We start from the raw sequence: 9,413 nt of genomic DNA on the forward strand, positions 1-9,413 counted from the left end.
GATCATAATAAACATCAAACCTATGATGACTGCGGTGGGAACGGAGGCCCTCCGAGTGGTGCGGTGCGCGTTTGGTACTCCTGAGATGCTCTGCAGGTCCAGAGGTTTCTATACAGAATTTGTCTCTGGCACAGCAGGCCAGATGCACGACAGAACCTCTCGCACCTGCGGGCACACACAGCGGTCCCACTCCTCTCCCACCACCCGCTGCCTGCAACAGCCGGGCACTGTGCAGACAAAAACCCCAAAGCCTCCCAATTGCCTGGAAATTACAGCTGCCCTCATAGGCGCTGCGTTCGCAGGTGTTCCAGCCTGTATTTCCTGCCTCTCAGGTTGCTCCATTTAGATATCCCAGCAGTACCTCCAATTTGTCAGAGGAGACAGATCTCATTCTCCCTGCCCCACTTCTCGGTCTCTCTGGGGATGCTTTTCATCTTGGGGCTGTCAACAAATCATCCCCTCCCTTCACACCCCACCACCACGCCGTTGCCAAATTCTGATTATTCCTCCTTCACTTCCCTTGGTGCATTGCTCTCTTCGCCTCCCTTGAATCCATTAACCCCAATCAGGACATTAATGAGCACAGGTTATGGAAAATTACTCCAGCTTCCGATGACTGTCAGGTCTACTGTTTCTACCTCGGACTCAATGAACATACTGGGCACAACCCCCCTGTATGAGAGCTGAGAATGGAGAACAGCACTGGATGGAGAAGCACCCCGATGCAAGAAATGAGTGGTGAGGCCAGTGCATAGGCTTGCTACGTTCATGCACAATGAGAGAGTCCGGGTAGAAGGTGATGCATCTGGACTGGCTGCAGGTGTTGGGCTAGCATAGCTAAAACCCGCTAACAGGATCGATCCCCTGATGACAGCACAGTGAGCTCCCCAGGGCCACTGTCAGAGGCTGCAAGATCCAGACAAAATCCTGACAGGCCCCCATTTGCCTCCTGCAGCAGAATTCCAACTTGTTAACTGCTTCTAAGCTTCCGGTGCAAAACCTAAAGCAGGTTCATCTCTCAAACGAACGTGCAGTTCTGATGAGTCAGAAATCTCCAGTATCAGACACTCCCCAAGGAGCCCCTGTTTCCATTTAAAGATTCAGAGGATGTTGTGGGGTGGCCAGGCACACAGGGTGGGTCTCAGATACAACCTGCTGTTCCTCCCAGGCCCCCTCCCTTGCTGCTTTTTGGGGGACTTCCCTGAGAAAGTTCTGGAGACGAGACAGGAGAGAGGTCAGAGCCAGCATGTCCCATATTTCCCTTGAGCTGCTGCTCTGAGCACCAACTTATCTTTTGGCAAAGAGTTTGTGGCAATAGCAATGCCTCTTGCCTTCCTCTCCATTAAGAAGAAAACTAGAAGAAATGGTGGGTGGTAGAGGAGTTAGTTGGTTTTGCCCGAAGAGATCTCTGGCCTTTGCCCTTGGCTTCTCTGGGAAGTAATCTGTGTTGTACTTGGCAGGAGTGTCTTTGTTGAGGGCAGTGGCTGACCACTTTGGATCCTGGGGTGGGGCTGGCTATACTCAATAGTCTTAGCATGGGAAATTTCCATGTGAAAAGGGCAACCATGGGACTTAGTGTGGGGGCTTTGGGTCACATGGTATCAGTCAACCTGGAGACTGAGTTCAATTCCTTGGATAACCAATCAATCATCCCAACATCGTGAAGTCCCAATAAAAACTCTAGAAAAGTCCCAATAAAAACTCTAGAAGTTCAGCTGAGCTTCTCTGGTTGCCAGAACTCCATGCATTTCATCACACTACAATACCAGGAGGGTCCCGACTCCACGGGGAGAGAAGACAATAACGTGTTTGCATTTGGAATCCTCTGAGACTCTGTCCTGTGTGACTCTCCCTTTGTTTGATTTCAGTTTGTATCCTTTCCCTGGAACGAGCCATAACTGTGAATATTATAGCTTTCAGTGAGTCCTGGGAGCCCTTCTAGAACATCATCAAACCTGAAGGTAGTTTTGGGAACCCCCTGAATTTGCAATTGGTATCAGAAGTGAGGGCAGTGTTGAAACTGTGCCCTCAAATTTTGCAGTTTGGCTAACTCTGGGCAAAGCATAATGTGATCTAGGTGAGTCCACAGGGAAAACTTTCTTTTACAAAAAGGCTGCCAAATTCTGAAACGAGGGTTATGGAATCCATCTCAAGAGACCTGTTAAAACAGTTGCATCTTCCTGCCAAAGTGTAGTTTGTGCTCATTACAGCAGAGGACCAGCCAGAAGACCCTCAGAGACCCTCCTTTCCAGGGAATCTCATCCTGGGGGCAGGAGGGTGGGGACTGTTTCCATATCTAAAACTCCAGAGGTTTCCCATCGCATTTAGAATGAAATCCAAACTTCTCACCCTATCCACGTGTTTGTGTGTGATTCCCCCACTACAGAGTAAATCTACATTAGTGCCAGCACATATTAGATACATTATAAATGTCTGCTAAATAAATGAATAGCCCAAATATAAACCATATAATGATGCCTATTTTTGCTGGCAAGATTTTATCTCTGGCTCAATTTTTCAAATTATTTTTTATTCAGATATAGTTTGCATACCATAAAGTTTAGTCTTTTACATTCAGGGATTTTAATATATTTACAAGGTTGTGCAACCTTGTGAGAATACTAAATCACCACCATTTATATTACATCACCACTACTTAATTTCTCCAGCTTAATTTTTATCCCAGTTCTTCCTTCCTCTTCTACCATGTGGCTCTAATGGGGGCTGCCAATCATAACCCACCACGTGCATCAGCCATAGGAAGGGCCCAGAGCCCAGGTGAGGTGCCACATTCTTCCTAGCACTTTCCAATAGACACCAAGAAAAGAAAGACCTTCCCTCTAGGATGGGAAAGCTATGAGGAATGAGTAGGAGCCAGCAGTGCCCAGATCCCTGGCCATGTGGAAGACACTGGCCTGTAGTGGGTGACAATAAATCTGACACACGGAGAAACAGAGAAAAGGAACACTGGTTTTGGTTGTCCCCAAGGCCAGCCACCCCATTCCACTTCCCAGCTGATGATTCTCTGGCATTCCAGTGGCTTTCTGTAACTTGGAACTCAAGGTGTTCCAATCAATAAAGTCCTTGTCCTGCAGGGCCCTTACATGAGCTCCACCGAAGAGGTAGAAATGATAAGATTTTTAAATGTTGTGATTAGACAGGGTGAGAGTAGAGGAGAAAGAGGAACAAAGCATGACAACGATAGTGATGGTGATAGCAACCTGCTTTCCTTGGCGTTAAACTGGGCCAAGAACTTCATATGCGTTACTCATTTACTCTTCACGACCTTAGGAAATAGGTCCTATTATTGCCCTCATTTTAGAGTCTGGGAAACTGAGGAACAGAGAGATGAAGTAACTTGCACAAGGAAAACCTGGATGATACTTTTAAAAATTAAATAAGGAATCCAGGCAGAGGAGATGCTGGAAGGAGGAAGAGGTCGCTTTTGCACATCCTGAGTTAAAGTTGCCTATTTGTGCGGAGCTGAGCCCCCAACTTTAGTTCTCATGTGTCCCTATCAAACAGGAATAGTCTTAGCTACACTTTCCTAATGCGTGCACAACAAAGTGCAAAATCCCAAACTTTCTTAAATCAGGATAGATTATCGTGACTGTTCCCCCATCCACCATGGCTGTCACTCTGCTACAAAAGGAAATTAGATTCATCTGATAAGCCTTGTTTTTCACAAAATAATGTGGGATGATTACCCAGTACCCTGTGGTCTTCTAGGTGTTTGCAAATTGATTTTTTGATTATTTGTTCCAGTGATTTTCCAAGTAGTCAGTGTTTTTCCAAGTTACTCAGCTTGGAAATGTGGGTGAATTAAAATTCATATTTGCCTCCCTTTTCTGTATTAATATGGAGTGTTAATGTAATTATTTAGGATGTTTTTGCATATGGCATCAGACATACTCTGAGTACACATACATACAAAGCTATATGATGATAAATATATTTGTTGAGAGGCATAAAGCAATATTCCTGCAGTCTCTCAGAGTTTATGACTGCAAAAATGAAAACATATTGAGAATATATGGTTAGTTCAAATATCCCAAATAAATTATATTCATCACTTTCTAGAAATGTTTATATGATGAATTTTTTTAAAACCCAAAAAACTTCAAACAAAAATTACTCCCGTGTTCATGTACTGTGAACACTGACCAAAAGAAAGATACAAAAAAAATTTTAAAATGTATCTTCTCTGCACTCAACCCCCTTCCCTGAAGCCAGGATTTGAAGGGAGTGGTGTCTGGCTAGGACACCATGCAGGAATTCAATTTTTTGCGGATATAATTTAAAGTCCAATACCAGAGAATCAGAGGAATAAAATCCCAGAATAGACATTTCATGGGGGAATGAATTGAGGGGCTCAGTTAAACAACTGCTACAGGCTTTTCCAGCTCGAATAGTCTATGAATCTAAAGACTGATGGATCATGAGTATGATGAATGATAATTATGGCAAAATGTTTCGCAAAAATGCAAGGCCATAAAAATGCCAAATATGACTTAAGTAACCATCTCTCCACAAAGTTAAACCGTTTCATTTTATTAAGTACCTGTCTTTAGAAATATCTGCTATGCTCTTGAGTCTACTATTAATAAATACTACAGGTATCTAAAAAAAAGCTTTTGTCAAATCTGTGAGGCCAAAAATCTACTTTATGAAAATGAATGATTAATAGGATGAGTAGATTTGACAGCCTTCATATGAATGGAACTCACTTGTCACCTGGAAGCAAGTTTTAAAACAAAAAAGCACACAGCTCCTACCTGGCAGCCTTTGCCCCTTAGGCCCAGGAGCTCCAAGCACTGCATCACCCTTCCTGTTTCCCTAAACCCTAAATAGTACCTTATTGAACACTCTGCTAAGAATGTCATCAGTTTTCTACAGGGCCCACGGCTGATACAAGGATAATAATATTATCTGACAATAAAATGAGCTGGGCACAGTAGCTAATACCTGCAGTTCCAGCTACTGGGGAAGCTGAGGAGGGAGGTATCCCTCGAGGCCAGTAATTGGAGAACAGCCTGGGTGATATAGCAAGAGCCTTGTCTCTTTTTTTAAAAAAAAAAATCAAATTAATAATAAAAATAAATGAAATGATCTAAAATAAAATAAGGGCTAAATTGAAAAAATATTTAACCTGGTTCATAGTAAGTGCTCAATAAATATTGCCTATTATTAGGATTTTTAGTTGCCTATCAATTGCCCTACTTTGTTCAATAAATACAGAATACCTGCTGATTGGTCAGTTTTTCCTCTAAACTCTTTATTAGGAATTTTGAGTAAGCATATATTTAGCCTACTACTTTTCTCATGAAGGATGACACTTGTTTTTGTGTCCCTTGAAATCCCAAAGGACTTTTAAAAAGAGCAAACTTCAAAGTCACATGGATGCAAAGTCATTTTCACAGTCATTTCTCAGTGTTAATGGAAGTCTGGGCACAAATTGAGGACGCTTCAAAGAGATCAACACCAGCGGAGGAAAAATGTGGCTCTAAGGGCCTTGAGGTTTTTCCCGATGGCAAAGTTTTGGAGAGGTAATCAAGATAAACCATTATAGGAGAGGATGCACTTATTTGCAGAACAGTTGGAAACTGTCATGGCAATGCTAAGATTTCTAATTCTAGTTGAGCATATCATAAATTCCCCAAGTTTTTTTTTGTTTAACACAATGTGTCAAATAAATAGGAAGTGAGAAGAAAGTGTTATTTTTTTGCCATCGCCTCGCTGCTCAATATTTGTAATAACCTAATTTTCTTTCTTCCTTCCTCTTCCCCCCACAACTGGTTAAGTGAGCTCTTTGAATTGCAAACACGATAGAATGAACACAGAATTACACTGCCCTTGGTAATATGTCTTTTCCAGGAAATCTTGCTGTCCTCAAAGGAATGGTTTTAGGCAACTTAAAAGACCTATAGTGTCCTAAAATTCCGTCTTTTATTTTTCTTTCAAAGAAAAGCACTGTTTGGTAATTTCCTCCATATCCACAGTACAAAAAGAAATTACCGCAGAAAAATTAGCACGTGACGGCTTGGTTCCCGCTTTCCTCCACCGGAGACCTAATCCCTTAATTCAAAAGCCAACTTCGCACTGCCGCCAGGTACGTCCTTCCCGCCGCCTGCTGACAGTGGCGCGGGTTTCGGTAGGCTTCATGATCACACCCGCTGCTGGGGGGTAGGTCCCACTCCCCTTGAGCCCCGTCTGCTCTAACAGGTTTTATAACCTTCACTAAAAACTTGTCTCTTCAGCATTTAAGAGGATCTAAATTGATTTTTTTTACCTCTTCTAAAAGGTTGATGTTCCCACACCGGGAGTCGAACCCGGGCCGCCTGGGTGAAAACCAGGAATCCTAACCGCTAGACCATGTGGGAGACGACGAGTAAAGGTGCAAAACTAGATAAATTGAGTCTTTTCTATCAGCTTCCGCCAGCCCCACCTCCACTCAGCGGCGGGCGTCTAATCTGCTTCTGCGCCTGCGCGTGCTCCGAAGCCACTTAACCCCCTCGGCCCCGTGACTCTACTCGTTCCCCCCTTGCCAAGAGCCGCTGAATCTCCCTTTTGTCTACACTCGCGCCTTTTGCGATCTCATTCTGGCTTCTGGTCGTCGACACCGATGTAGACACTAGCCTGGACGAGTCATTGTTTATAATTCCTCACAAGAGCTCCTGCAACATGCGAAAGGACTGGCAGGAGCTCGTTAAGCAGGAGCAAGAGCCGCGGAGAGTCGCACGCCCGCCGCCGCGGACGCCACAGCGGGCCCGGCCGGTGTCCCCTGACCGCACCGGTGCCACGGCTCCGGCCGAGCCACGACCGCGAATCTGCCCCGCTCTCCCCTCGCTGCGGCGGTGCGGGCGGCCCCCTGGCACCATCCCGTCCCCAGAGAGGTGGTCTTTCCCTCCGGAGACACAGAGACGGCCGTGAGGCCGGCCTGGGCGCCTGGAACGTTCCAGGTGCTGTTGGCCCAACGGCTGAAGGCGGGGTGTGTGTCCCTGCAGGCGGGCAGTGGTGGTCTGTAAATGTGGCCCAGAAAACTGGAGAAAGCCCCTTGCTGCGGGCATTCACGAGCGGTGGAAATTGCTCGTGGCTTCCAGAGGCCTGCTGCGCCCGAGCAGCGCCGCCCCGGGGCGGGCCCTGCCCTGCAGCCCGCCTGCGGCTTCGCGGAGCACAAAGCGCCGCTTCTTCGCGACGGCGGCGCGGGGCAGCCGCGGTTCTGGTGCCCTCGTGGCGGCCTCGGCCACACACAGGCTGTTTTCACCAGCGGCGGACACTTTGGAGCCCGCGTGAAAGCCAAGCTCCCTCCTCGCTCCCCACCTGCCGCGGGGACTGAGGAGGCCCTCCCTGAGGCTCTGGAAGGTTCAGTGCAGGGGACGGGGGGAACACTCTGAAAATTGAAACTCCCCTGCCTGGCGCTCGTTACCACGGATGAAGTTCCCTGAGGGAACACAATCCAACATAATGAAAACGTAATGAGGCTCTGAAGAAAAAAACAGAAGCACTGACAGCAGACCTACTATGTGTGCCCCATTCAAAGGTGTTCATTTAATCCTCACAGTACACCTAGGCGGCAGGTCTTACCCACGTTTTAGGTGGTTCTTCCAGTACTGGCTTTGAATACAGTCTGTTTTCTAAGTCAGTGAGACAGCTGCTCTCCTTTTGGGGATATCTGCTTTGGAACACCAGAGAAAACTCTGCAAAACAAACCGCGTCCGTCACCTACAGAAGACCTGACATCCGTGGTTCTCAATTTGGGGACCCAGAGATTTCATATGTGCTTTTCAGTTTTGTATTTCTATTCGTTGGTAGTTCTTTTTTAAAAAAGTATCTTACCAGTTTTAAAGATAAAATTTCTTAATGTTACCCATACATTGGATAGGTACCATTTTTAGGATGTAATCAAAATGCAAGTTTACTTTTATTTCTCAACTATCCCTAAATTGAAAATTGTTCCATTTTTCTCATGCCAGTGGATGAAAACTTGGGCAGTTGCAGAAAGCCCGTGGTCACTTTAGGTAATAAAACACAGTCCAGGACAACATACTATTTAACAATTCAATCTTTATTCTAGATAGTTCTCTCCCAGCCCCAGCTTGGGCATGATTTCAGGCTATAATTAGTGATTGCTGGATCTGGCTCTTAATGGCTCACAAGAGCCCCTTGTAGACTTCTCTTCCTAACTCTGCGTTCAGTGACATCAGGTGGATAGCCTGAGATGGCCACGCCAGGTGTATTTACGTTAAGGAAGCAGGCAGATGCTACAGGGCTGGGCTTTCTTCCTTGGAGAGCTGGTGTGCTGGTTAAAAACTAGTGGTGTGCTCGTTAAATATTTATCACACCAGGTGTGATCCACTTCTCATTCTTTCTTTGGCCTTTCTCCTTTTGAGTTCTCCAGAGCCTCCAAGATTTGAGTGTAGGGAGGGGAGAGAAGTTCCTACTCCACTGGTACTATCTAATTTTGCTTCCTGCTTTCTGGGCCTGTGCTCATTTTAGGGCCGACTCTTTTTCTCAGTGATACTCTGTGAGCTCATCAGAGGCTTCCCTGCGTGGGCCCCATGTACGGGACCTGGCAGGGAGGCCAGCAGGGTCCACCCAGAGTGGGCCTCAGACCAGGGCCACCAGGGTCACATGTGGCTTGGTTTAACTGCAGACTCCCAGCCCCACCCACCTGGGACTTCAAATGAGACCTTCTCGGAATGGGCCTGGAAATCTGAATCAATGATTCTTGATATCACTAGAGTTTGAGAGACACTGAACCACATGCCTGCAAATCCCTTTCAATCTCTAAAAGCCCATGATCCCTGAAACACAGCTTCTATCATTTCCCTTTCCTGCTCAAAAGCCTGAAAAAATGGCATCTGGTTGCCTGTTGAGTAAATTCTAAATTTCCTGGCCAAGCCTTCCAGGCTTCCCATAATCCATCCCTGACATAGCCTGCTAATATTATCCCCCGTGCCCTTCTTCAGAGAGGCCACATACCAGATCACATCACCTGCTCTGTCTCACCTGGCCCGTCGCCCCGCTCACTCTGCACCAGCCTTCCAACTCTTCTTTCCACATCTGTCCCCAAGCCCAAGGCCAGTTCAGCCCCACGAAACCACCTCAGGTCACAAGGCACTCCCATTTCCTCTGAGTCCTAAAGCACAGGCTTTTAATAGTGACATAGGCTTATGCCTTGCCACCCTTATTATTTAAGTTATTTAATAAGAAAATCCATGAATAAAAATCAGATTCCATAATCCCCCTGGGAACCCAGTCCTGCACTCAATCATTCTGCCAAGTAGTCCTTCCTTTTATCTAACTTAAGTACTTCCTGCTGTACTTCTATGTGAAAGCTGCCGCGTTTTAACAACCAGCATGAACAAAATGTTCCTGGGAGGAGGGAAAAAAAAACATGAATATTTGAAGTT

General features: G+C 46.0%; 1 non-coding gene across 1 annotated transcript; it reads right to left on the minus strand.

Moving 5' to 3' along the window:
• Positions 1 to 6,308: 6,308 nt before the first annotated feature.
• TRNAE-UUC (transfer RNA glutamic acid (anticodon UUC)) lies at positions 6,309 to 6,380 on the minus strand. The gene has a single exon. It is a non-coding gene; the product is annotated as a tRNA-Glu (tRNA).
• Positions 6,381 to 9,413: the final 3,033 nt, after the last annotated feature.

This window comes from Microcebus murinus, chromosome 13 (genome assembly GCF_040939455.1).
Source record: "Microcebus murinus isolate Inina chromosome 13, M.murinus_Inina_mat1.0, whole genome shotgun sequence".
NCBI lineage: Eukaryota > Metazoa > Chordata > Mammalia > Primates > Cheirogaleidae > Microcebus > Microcebus murinus.